Genomic DNA, 12833 nt, shown 5'->3' with positions numbered 1-12833 from the left:
AAAATGTAAGAGGTTGCCTTATGGTTAATGCCAATTGGAGACTGACAGAAAGTAAGGAGGAACTTTTAAAAAGGAGATTTCTTCGAGGAATCGCACAAATATGACAGCTATTATGGTAATATTGTCCCCGATCACCGTGCCTTGAATTACAACGGGTATTCTAGCACTATGGTTTTCTAATATCAATTGTTTTGAAAATTCATGAATATTTCCGACCCATGTGTTTATAGTAATAGCTTCACCTCCAAAATTTAAGATAATACTCATATCGATACATATCAATTTTGACGAACAATTCATATTCTTTCACGAGAATACAGTACAATAACTGAAGAAGCCAGTTAAATTCATTGCGAAGAAGATTGCTAAGAAATATAAGGATACTAATTTGATACAATGGCTATGGAAAGGGAGTGAGAACCCAAATCTAATTTTCTTCCATACTTTTTTAACACACACCGACAGCTGGATGGTTTACAACATAGACAAAATTAATATGATCCTGTAAATAATCAGTGGTGTCGCGCAATGGATTTGAAAGATTGATCTTCATCGTCATCCCTGAATGAATTCACTTGTATTTTTGTGCTATATGCTGCAAACTGTGTTATATATTTTACGATTACCCCCCCCCCCAAAGTGGTTCTCTAATATTTGAAAATTTTCCACCCATATGTTGTTTTCGTAATAGATTCACTTTCAAATATGTGTATATGCATAACTTTTGACACACAAACCGTATTTTCATATAACTATACATTACAACTGAAGAGGCCAGTATTGTTCATTGTGAAGAAGATTCAGATTATCTTTACAAATATCAAAAAGTAAAATTTGATTTTTGTTTTTTACTTTACAGCCAACAAATTAAAATGGTCGCTTTACACAAGCGGTGTGTAGCTTTGGGTGATTCAACAATAATGATTATAATGACTAAAAGATATAATGTCTTGTATGTTATTGTTGTCCCCATCCTGGTACTGATTTTACCGATATTTGACAAAAAAGAAAAAGAAAGAATGTAACTAGCAAGTGACCCGACTGACTCTCGAATCGAGAATCATGGACATCAGCATAAATCAACACAAACCGTGGAAGTTTATCTGAAGTATCGCCACCATAATATTACGTTGTGGTAATATTTAAGATAGTTCTTTCTCGTGTATAGTCATCGATTGCCCGTGAGCAGCAAAAATCTAGAGTGATTTTTTTTTAAACTGCCGATTTTGGAAAAAAAAATTGAGTTGATCACCAAGAAATCAAGATATAAATATATACGCCAAGCCGCACCTAGTTTCCTGAATGAAGTATATATATATTGGTGCGTTTGTGTTGCTTGTGTGGACATTTCTTTTTTTTCTTTTTTTTTACATTCGATGTGTAAATATTTGGCATTGTTAATGCATCAAGAATTGGGTTTGTTATTATATCCAGGAGATCTATAGTGTGTGACGTTGGTAATGTTATTCTTTTTTATTTGCTGTCCAACAGAGATAAGAGACGAATATTGGTACAGAGAAATGAAATAAAACATCAAAATATGATGCAAAAGTCTGTAGTATTTTCATTATGTCCTTTTTGCAGTATTGTATTATGAGTGTATGTGTCTGTGATTGAGTGTTTGTACCTAAGAACATTATGTGACTGTGTGTGGATGGTTATGTATACAAGTGGGGTGCGCGAGTTCATTCTACTTTCCTAGTGTAGCGGATGTTGAGAAGGGGGGGGGGTGGATGTATGTAAATAGACAGCTAGAAAAAAAACACGCTTGGCATTACAGCTAAACGCTTGACATAATTTCGGTGAGGTTAAAAGCTGCATTTTTATGTCCATGGTATAATGTGACAATATGATGTATAGACTTTCACTCGGTGTATACTTTTGTGACTTCTTGTGATTCTTTCAAGCACTTTCCGAATGGCAGCAGGAGGAATACACACAACATGCAAAATGCTTGAATAGCACACACTTTCATTCCCCCACACATTGACATACACACACGCACACAAAACAATAGCGAGAGCAGAGTTGACCGTTCATTTAGTCCGCAATGAGGCGTATACATTCAGCTGCTCCGCCGCATACATTAGCCCGTTTACTCAAGAAATCCCGCCAAAAACGTATCTCGCCCGATACACTCAATCCCCATGTACACCTTGAAATCACCTCACGTTGCCAAGTCACTAACAGACGAACTCTCCTTTAATTAATCTTTCCTCTTGTTTATGCCCCCTCTGTACTGGCGATGAAGTTTCGCCAAGGTTGCTGCTGCGATCTAGGGGTGACGTATGCGAGAGAAAGATGACAACAGGTAAACCACAGAGTTACCAAGGAGGATGTCCCACTCCCCCTTCCCCCCCCCCCCCCACGACCCCATTCCACCCCTTCTCTTTTTGTATTCTTAGAGTACTGGTATATAAATGTGTATATGTATGTGCGTACTTGTTGCACATGTAATGTGCATGATGACAACGCCATGTGCTTTCTGTCCATGGCTTGCGTTGTTTAATTTCCACGGTAGTACATCTACCTGTAATTCTCTTCGTGCTTGAATTTACGCCTTTGCATTTGTCTCTGAAGGGGTTTTGTTGCTGTTGCCGTTCGTACCTCGTGTACACTCTATGACTGAAGTACATTGGAAGCAACCAGAAAACTATTAGTATTAAACTAATTCGAGTCCTAGATTCTTTCCTGACAGCCGGGAACAACGAAAGCCAGAAGGGATGTTGAGTCGGAAAGTAGGCAGATATAGATACTCAATGTTATAGGCCAACGAAGTTCACACTGACGACGTCATAATATCTGTCATCTACTCGTGTAATATAGTTTTGTTGCAATCGCTATATTACTATTGATATCATCATCATTAACATTAAAGTCATTACGATTAATATTATTAATACCTGGCTTAAAGGGATGGTAAAGTTTTGGTTAAGATGGGGAATTCAGATATTTGATTTTTTTTTCAAAAATCGGTTTTTAAATGACTGAGATATCCAAAAACAAAGTAAAACAAAGCAAGCTTAATTAAAAAGGTGCGTCCCACTTTTCATTTGAATACCTTTGTTTTGGATATCTCAGCCATTTCAAGACCAATTTTCATCGAAGAAACTTTGAATCCCTCTTAGAATAACATGCCATTTCATATTTCATAAGCGGTTTCTCATCATCTCACTAAAAACTTGGAAACCTGAAGCCCCATATCAGCCAAATCTATACCATCCCTTTAAAGAATTTCGATATTTCTTCCCACTCTTTTTCCGTCTCTCGACAAACGGTGGTGACATACATCAGTGAATCAATTATTTGTCTCTTGAGTGTTGTTATGATGCGTCTGAACCATCGACAGTTTTCCCGCCATTTTTATTGCACTTTTCTGATAAGCTGCTCAGTCCTCTTTTTCTTTTAGTCAAAAATATTTTTAGTCCAAAAGAAGGATTGCTCTATCAGTAGTTTTTCTTCTTTTCTATTCTTTACTTAGTGCTTTCACATACCAGTCATACTAACAATTGTAAAGGTTTTTCCCAATACAATTATGACACATTCCATCAGTTTCCCGCACAGCCACGTGGTTCCGACAGACCAAGAAACGGTGCGTGCAACATTGAGCTTTGTAGTTAACTTTACTCATCCTGGAAATGTCAATGAGTATAAAATCTGTTTTCTTCCTTACCATATGTAGGTCATACTGCTGTGAAAAAAAAGAAGAAAAAGTAGGGAAATATCCCTAAAAACATGCAAATGTTGTTTCTGAAATATAACTTAGACAAAGAGCAAAGCCAGAGGAGGTGGCTGGGGCGGGGTGGGGTGGGGAGGGGTGGGGGCTAAGAAAGGGACGAAACTTACAGCCCGCAGCAACGGCTAACCAACTCTTTTACATTTCTAACCATGGAGCTACTGTAGTGTTTAGTAGCTCCACGGTCTAACCATGCATGTCACTCACTAATCATTGTTACCCTGACGTATCACTCTTTCTCCTCGGGTCCTTGATTCACTCCCAGCAATGCAAATCCGGGATTATCTCTGGAGATTAACCGATTAAGAGCTTACCCCCGAGCATTTGCTTGTGAGAAGCCAGTGGGGGAAAAACAGACTTCCTAAAATTGGGCTACCTGACAGGAGGCTTGTCAAACATTGAAAAATATTGTCTTCGCAAGTTAGTGCAGCCTCTTACAGGATTGTCACTGCTATTATTAGATGTTATCTTCTGGTGATGGCAATCAAAGTGGTGATTATCTGCCGCTGGCCGACAATATCGGGGAATATTACTTCCGATTTGTTTAGCAGAACCTATTTTTGCTCGTAGAGTTTGTTCTGTAACTTCGTATAAGCTGTGCAGAGACTTCGCACCGTTGCTTTTGCCCTGCTATTATATTATTTAACAATTATTTGTACAAAACGATTTGATGGGCATATTTGCTATTAGTGAACGGTATCATCGATTGTTAATCAATCAATTCATTTCATCAATCAATCCATCAATCCATCCATCAATCCATCAATCCATCAATCAATCAATCAATCAATCAATCAATCAATCAATCAATCAATCAATCATCAATCATCAATCAATCAATCAAATATTTTAATCGTTTATACATCTGTCTATCTTTCTATCTACCTACTTACCTACAATACCTACCTACCTACCTACCTACTAATCTTTCTTTCTCACAGGTAATCTCTCTTCATGTAGGGCCTATATAGTATTTAGGAAGGAGACCCATCCACTCGAAATAGAGAGGGGCTGAATTCAAGACTTTTTTTTTTCAACAATTTCATCCGAAATATTCGAACGACAAACCCAATAGCATCGAAAAAATTAATTGTTCCTATGAGAGTCTTTAGCAAGAAATTTCCACGTAAATCATTCAAAGAGAGAGAGAGAAAAAAAAAACAGATAAACGATCGCTCCCCTCTCTCATCTCTTTTCGTCACATTTCTTTCTCTCTCCCTTGCATCCTTTCTATCTCCCTTTTGTCCGAGAGCGTCGTCTGATTCCCCCCCTCTCTCTCTCTCTTTCACTTCTCTTCCCCTCCATCTCATCACCTGTCTCATTCTATTGCGCTGAACGGTGGTGCACCCGTGCCCTCCTCAGCCACACCGTTCCGGGCATAGCCGGGATGCCGACAACGAGCTCCTGACATTTCTCCCGTCGGATTCCTACCGCGGTATGATGGTGGTGGAGCGGGGAGCCAGCTTCAGCCGCTGGAAGAGATGCACGACGGCTGGAGCTGATGAGAGAAAGAGAAAGAGATGGAGAAAGAGATAGAGAAAGAGAGAGAGATAGAGATAGAGAAAGAGAAAGAGAAAGAGAAAGAGAAAGAGAAAGAGAAAGAGAAAGAGAAAGAGAAAGAGATGGAGATAGAGAGGGAGAAAGAGATAGAGAAAGAGATAGAGAAAGAGAGAGAGATAGAGAGGGAGATAGAGAAAGAGATAGAGAAAGAGAAAGAGATAGAGAAAGAGAGAGAGAAAGAGAGGGAGAGATAGACAAAGGGAGAGAGAGAGATGGAGTTAGATGGAGAGGGAGAGAGGGAGGGGGAGAAAGCGAAGGGGGAAGGGAGAGAGAGTAAAGTTAGGTAAGATAGAGGGAGAGAAGGCGGAGAGAGCAGACAAAAATATCGGAGAAGATATTATTGCTGCGCCACATTTACAACGCAAAATGAGAGGAGATGGAAGGAAGAAAAATGTTGCAAGAGAAGAGAGAGAGAGATCGGCAGAAGGAAAGGAAAGGAGACAGATGACCAGGGAGAGAGGGAGAGATGGGGGATAGATAGGAGGAGGAGGAGGAGTGGGTGGAGAAGAAGATAAAGGTTACTTGAGTGAGCTGTTCGTGGGATGAAAATTTAGAAGGGACAGAGAATGGAAGGAACGTAAAAGAAACATGAGGCGTGGGAAGACCCACGATATTAGCAAGGTTCTGGTGGGCGATAGGAGTGTATACCGAGGCTAAAGGAGATTGGGTGGGAGAAGAGTATGAGAAGAGACCGGGCCTGTCGCATAAAAAAGATGCAATCAAACGTAAGTCAGATAATCAAACGGAAGTCAGGCATCAGCCAATTAGAATTTTGAGTACATGTAGTTAGGGACTTATGCTTGATTTTCTGACATACTGACATAATGATATGTTTGATTTCAACTTTTGAGAAGGGCCACGCATGTAAATGGAGACAGAAGAAGCAAGGAAGACATAGGAATTGCATGAAGACGAAATTGTTCTTTGCACAGACTAAATGTATATATATATATATATATATATATATATATATATATATATATATTATAGTGAAAGAAATTAGACTTGAGGCGGGACGTACATTGCTTTCGATCTTGTTCTCCATTTTAATCAATCGAGCTTTCCTTCATCAGGATCTACCAACAGAACAATAATATCATTTAAATGGCCAATGTGTCATAATATATATATATATATATATATATATATATATATATATGATATATATACATAAGTATATATATTATATATATATGCATATATATACATTAATATATATATATATACATTAATATATATATTATAAGTATATATATTATATATATGCATATATATACATTAATATATATATATATTTACAGATGATTGAGAAGGAATAAAGATTACGAGGAATTGGAAGCACAGGGTGAATCTCCAGGAGGAGAAGGAGAAAATGGAGGAAATTATATGGAAAGAAAATCAAAGAGAAGAACATCGATACGAGTCTCAAGAACAAGAGATTCATATGACCAAGAAATATTGAGATTGGAAATGATAGATATAAAATTCATTTTGCCTATTGTTTAACCCACATAGAAATAGAAAAGCTCTGCTTCTCAGCAGTTCTCTCCATGTCCAATCAATTTTTATTTTGTATTTGCCATTAAAGACGTAATATTTAATGTATTTCAAATCATAGTATTTTCCTTAATTGAGATTATTGTATTGCTTTCGTGTAATTGCGTGTATTCAAATGTTTGCAATTTCATTTTGTTTTGACATGAAATAATTGAAATTAATGAATGATGAATGAAAGACGAAATGACGAACCTAAAGAATCGACTATTAAAGGAAAGTTGACGAAAATGGAAACAAGTGGAAAGCTGATGATAGAAAAGTTTGAGCAATGGGTGCGATTGCCATCGTGATGAAATTATCAGAGGAGGATTGATAGGCTGAACGTGGAGTGGCAAACTCTTAAAACAAGTTCAACATGGTTAGAGGAATGAACGACTTTGTAAGATTTCGTGAGAGTCAAACGTGAAAAGAACTCGGAGGAATCATACAGAGGAAAAAAAAAAGAGCGAAGACACACCCAAGAGGAAGAGGGAGAGAGATAGTGTGTGTATGTGTGTATGTATGTATGTGTGCGGGTGTGCGGGCGTGCGTTGTGTGTGTGTGTGTGTGTGTGCGTGCGTGTGAGTTTCCAGAAACTTGGAAACAATGAATCGTTATCCTCAGTTACAGCATTTGACAGTTAACCAACAGAGACCGTGAGCATGGTGAGGGATGGGGCATCCGCCACGATTCCGCCAAGGGAAGTGGGGTGAGATATCGGTGCATGAATTGTCGCGAGGGGTCAAGACGCGAGTTGAGCCATGTGTCGTGTACATATCGGGGGCTTTGGGCTGTCACGACTAATGATGGATGAGTTGTCGAGAGCCGAGGAAACGGACGCTGCTCCATCCTGATCCCCTGATGAATGCGAAGGATTGTGATTTAGACCGTCGGAGTCAGTGTCGATGTTAAGGTGAATGTGGATGTTTAGGATGCGGCGCCCTCCAAAAGACACACGTCGTCACATACATCAACATGCACATACGCTCACACACACGCGCACACACAGACACAAAATCTACTCACACGCAAAGAGAATCAACTTGCGCACACATTTAATATCAACATCCCTGCATAATGTAAACACTCGTGCACACGCACACTCACAAGCACACACACAGACTCACAAATCATCCGGCTTTGAGTGGGATAAAGAGAACATCTCAGGGCTTACGCTTTTCACATTGATGAAGCACAGATATCTCTATCAACGAAAGCAGGGGGTGATGGGATATAGAAACACCAGATAGGAAACAAGGATATAAAGATTTGTGTCTTTTCTTGCTTAACTCTTATTTTTTGTGGTAATGCTTTTTTTTTTCGCAGTCAATAAAAATGTAAACAGAATTACTACAGGCATACACGAATTTTGGATTAGTGTGCCGAACTCATCCTAAGCTGTTAAGGGCTGTTAGGGCAGGATTCATTATCTCATGATACTCAATTTCTAATCATTCTTATCAATTATTTATTTCTCTGAGGTATGACTTCTGGGCCCCATTTCATAAAACGTTGATGTGATAACAACTCTTACTGGAACGGCAGTTGTCATGGTAACGACAAGAATCAAGCTTTCTGATTGGCTGTTGCTATGGGAAGTTAGCCATTCCAGCAAGAGTTGCTATCCTAACATCTTTTACGAAATGAGGCCCTGTTGATTCTATTCTGGAAATTTCCTTGTTTTCGGGTAAACTTTTTTTTTTCGTATGGGAGATCCTACTTAATAATAATGTCATCTTTCTGAATAAGAACTTAAATTTTATGGCATGATCGATTTAGAATATGTCATGATTCGTGTTTGATTAAAAGGACTCTATCTAATTGACGTGCTTATACTATTGCATATCAACTCTTCCAGTCCCGTGGAAAACATGTGAATGTACAATATCAATGGCAATTTTAGGATTGTGTTCCTGGAAGGGGTTAATACACTATCATCGTCCTGTACAAACCTGTAATATGTAATGATTTACAAAATAATGTCCAGTTCAGACGGCGTAAGTAAAACTTAATCCTCTCGATAATAACTTTGGAACAGTTGGAGGTACATGATGGTGTTTTGAATTGAACTGTTGTGAATACATGCTTTTGAAACGTTGTGGAGGATGAAAAACTTTACGAACGTCCGATCAAATAATGTGCATCATTTATTACATTGAATGGTGACATGATTTAAATTCCGCGGCAGTCATTTTCGCAAGATTCCCAGGGTAGCACTAGCTACAAGCTAACTCGACCGCTCACACAAACAGTCAGTGCATTTTTGCAACACATATAGGCAGTGCAGATGAGCGCAGCCGAGCGGTCGTTAGTACCAGTCATTAGTGTACTAACGCCCGGTGAAATTTAAAGTTGGGATTATTGGCAAAGGAAAGGCTGATAGCTCTTAGCAAATAATTTGATTAGGATCCATATCACCATTTTATAATTTTGAATAACAAACCCTGTAGTGGTGATGGTGATGGCTCTCTATGCAGAGTCCGCTGTGAAGATTCTCATTTGTTGGAAGGAAAAAAAAATCTTGGCAGATAAACTTGTGAAGAGGCGGAACAGGCATAATATACGTCGAGTATAATTCGATCGGACGGGGCGGGGGTAATCGGCGTAGGAAGGGGTGATTGAAGGTTCTCCCCCGTTCCCCATAATTGTAATTGTGGTGTTACTTTCATTAATAGATATACACACGCGCGCATCTACAGACACACACATTATGTATGAACATTTCATGTATACATGTGTGTATGTATGTATAATGTATGCATGTGTGATTTTACATATTATACGGTGTGTATGAATGTACACACACACACACAAACACACACACACACACACACACACACACACACACACACACACACACACATACACATGTATATACATGTATATATATATATATATATATATATATATATATATATATATGTATACATGTATGTATATATTATACAGTATGTCCCCAAAAAAATTACCATCGGATTTTCGCATTGATAAATCCCAATATGATTAAACTGTCTAAATGCTACTTCAGGGTCTTAATATATAACATCTTAGCTCTATTCTGTAGAAAACCCCATTCAATTTGGTTAAGCGGTCACAGAGAAATGTGGATCATTATAACGCACGTCAGGAGTCTGATTCTTCCAAGTTTAGCACTTGGATGCTCTTGGAACTGCATATTGATATGTGAACACAATGAACAGAACTTGGAGGGAAGAGATTCCTGACATGCTCTACAAAATTCATTTCTCTTTGACCACTGAAGCAAATCGAATGGGGTTTTCTGTAAGATGTGGGCAATGAGTTATAGCTTTATAACCTGAAATTGTATTTGGATTGATTCACTATTTTTAAAGTTATTTTTGCGTTGTATCTTTTTTTTTTTGAGGGGGGGGGGGACATACGGTATATGTATACAAAATTATCTATGCAGTGTATAATATTATGTATGTATGAGCACAGAGATAGGTGGATAAAGACATGCACGCACTCAATCATATCTGAAGAAACAAAAGTTTTTTTTTGTTGTAGTCAATACATAAAGTGAAAATAATTCGTTTATAATGGTTAAGCATGAGTGCTAATGTTTCGCATCTATAATTATCTGTGACATTTTGTGTTACTGTTTATTTCAGCTGCAGAAATAAAATAAGACAGAACAAGGGGGAAACTACGCGCAATTCCATACTCAGCTCATTGTCCAGTGATGATTACAGAGGAAGATCTCTCTGCACAATAGAATGTTTTCTCCCGCATAGGGGTGAAAACTAATATCTTCCAAGAGTAACGCAATACCTGTCCTCCGCGTTTAGAGAATCTGTAGCTGGTACGCTCGCTATGCCAACGGACAAACAAGGCCCATATCAGCCGGATCCCGATCGCATACTAGTAGCTAGCCTCCGCTGACTCTCTCCATCAGCTGCCGTAAGACCGGGCAACCACAATAATGCCGATATGTTTATGTAAAATAATGATATCCCGTTTAATGTTCACCGACAGAGGAGGCAAGCAAGAAAATAAAAAAACAGCAATGACAGCAGGATCGAGACGAGAGGGAGGGGGTTCGGTGGTAATGTCAACAGCACGACGCAGCGATCTGGGTATGGGTGTTTTAAGTGGAAGGCGAGGAACTGAAAGTAGAATACCCCTGCATGCTCGAGTTCACTTGTATCAACAGAGCAAACGCAACTATACACACTGGCAGCGGGTTCATTTATGCAAACATATTGTAGAATAAAAAGTTATGGAACTGTAAAAATTTAAAACAGTTGTACGTATCGCAACAACATATTATGGACATTGGTATGGTGATGATGTAAAATCGCCATACAAGTGTCTTACCTTAAAATCTCTGCCCTTGGAAGTCGTTATATAAGTTGTATCATCTATATGGCTTTCAGCGTGGTGGATAGATTTGACTTCTTCCGTTTTTATTGAAAAAAAAAATAGTGAAGACTTGACGGCAGGCCAATGGGAGACGTGTCGGGCAATAAGATCATCACCTCATCTTAATTTGCATATGGATTGTGACCATTCTTAAAGTTTCGTGAAAACCTGTAATATCTTATCTAGAATAACCTTTGTGAAAGATAGACATGTGAAATGTTATTTAGAATATAACCTTTACAATTAATATGTGGAAATCTTCACATGTGAAATCATATTTAGAATAACCTTTATGATGTGAAATCTTATTTGGAATAATCTTTATAAGGGAAATCTTTACATGTGAAATTTTATTCAAAATAATCTTTGTATGTGAAATCTTTACATGTGAAATCTTATTTAGAATAACATTTATAATATGTGAAATCTCATTTGGAATAACCTTTATGTGAAATCCCATTTGGAATAACCTTTATGTGAAATCTTTACATGTGAATCTTATTTAGAATAACCTTTGTATGTGAAACATTTACAAGTGAAATCTTATTTAGATTACCCTTGTGGCCTGTATGTGAAATCTCTACATGTAAAATCCTATATGTAGAATAACCTTTATATGTGAAATCTTTACATGAAAAATCTTACCAATAATAATCTTCATGATGTGAAATCATGTTGAAAATAACCTTTATGTGAAATTTTTAATGTAAAATCATATTTAGAATAACCTTTAGACCTATACGTGAAATCTATACATGTGAAATCTTATTTAGAACAACATTTGCATCTTTTGAGTGTCAAATGAAATCTTCACTGCTTCATTTTATTTCGTTTCCAGCACTAATCAAAGTCAACACACAGTTTATTGTATAACGCAGCATTTATCCTCCCTATCTCTGAAGAAGCCATTTTGAAAATGCATACGATTATAACTTACACTTGATATCCAGAGGTATTTTAGATTCTAATCTAACAGTCAGGTGTCATGATTGTCCCCATCGAAGTGTTGTCAAAATTACAATTCATGTTGAAGTGCATTTAATTGTACTTTGCACATCTGATTTAAAGACAAGTGAACATACACGCAAAAATAAAAAAGATTACCAAAATATGTCGGAGAAGTGGCGTCTTGTTTTGGATGTCTCTTAAAAGGGTGAAATTAACCTTTTTTTTTTTGGTATTCTTAAGCACTCGATGGAAGCAAACCTCTCGCAAATGACGTCAAGTGAATGTGCATGCATCCATTAAAAGATACAATGTTTAGATCATGATCCTGATCGACACCAGAAGCTAATGTTTACCTTAAAGGACATATTCTGAACATTTTATCAAAACCCGTTCTTAGCGTCTTCAGTAATACTGCAAACAGAATGAAGGGACAAATCTTTGTGATGAAAATGAACTACCCTGTAGAGCAAACCGATCGCTCCAAGTACGTTAAAATCAATCCTGTTTTGTTTTGTTTCGTTTTCCCCTTTCTTTTAGCAACTCAAGACGGTAATAGTGTTTCACTACAGCAGCACGTCATTACTATGTCTCACAAACAGACACAAACAGACGAAGACTGACAGACAGACAGACACAAACACACACACACACTCACACACAAACACACACA

The sequence above is a fragment of the Diadema antillarum genome, unplaced genomic scaffold, assembly GCF_040938485.1.
Source record: "Diadema antillarum isolate AM-2024a unplaced genomic scaffold, OU_Dant_1.0 seq00001251_RagTag, whole genome shotgun sequence".
Classification (NCBI taxonomy): domain Eukaryota; kingdom Metazoa; phylum Echinodermata; class Echinoidea; order Diadematoida; family Diadematidae; genus Diadema; species Diadema antillarum.
The sequence above is the reverse complement of the archived record's forward strand: the minus strand, read 5'-3'. Positions refer to the sequence as shown.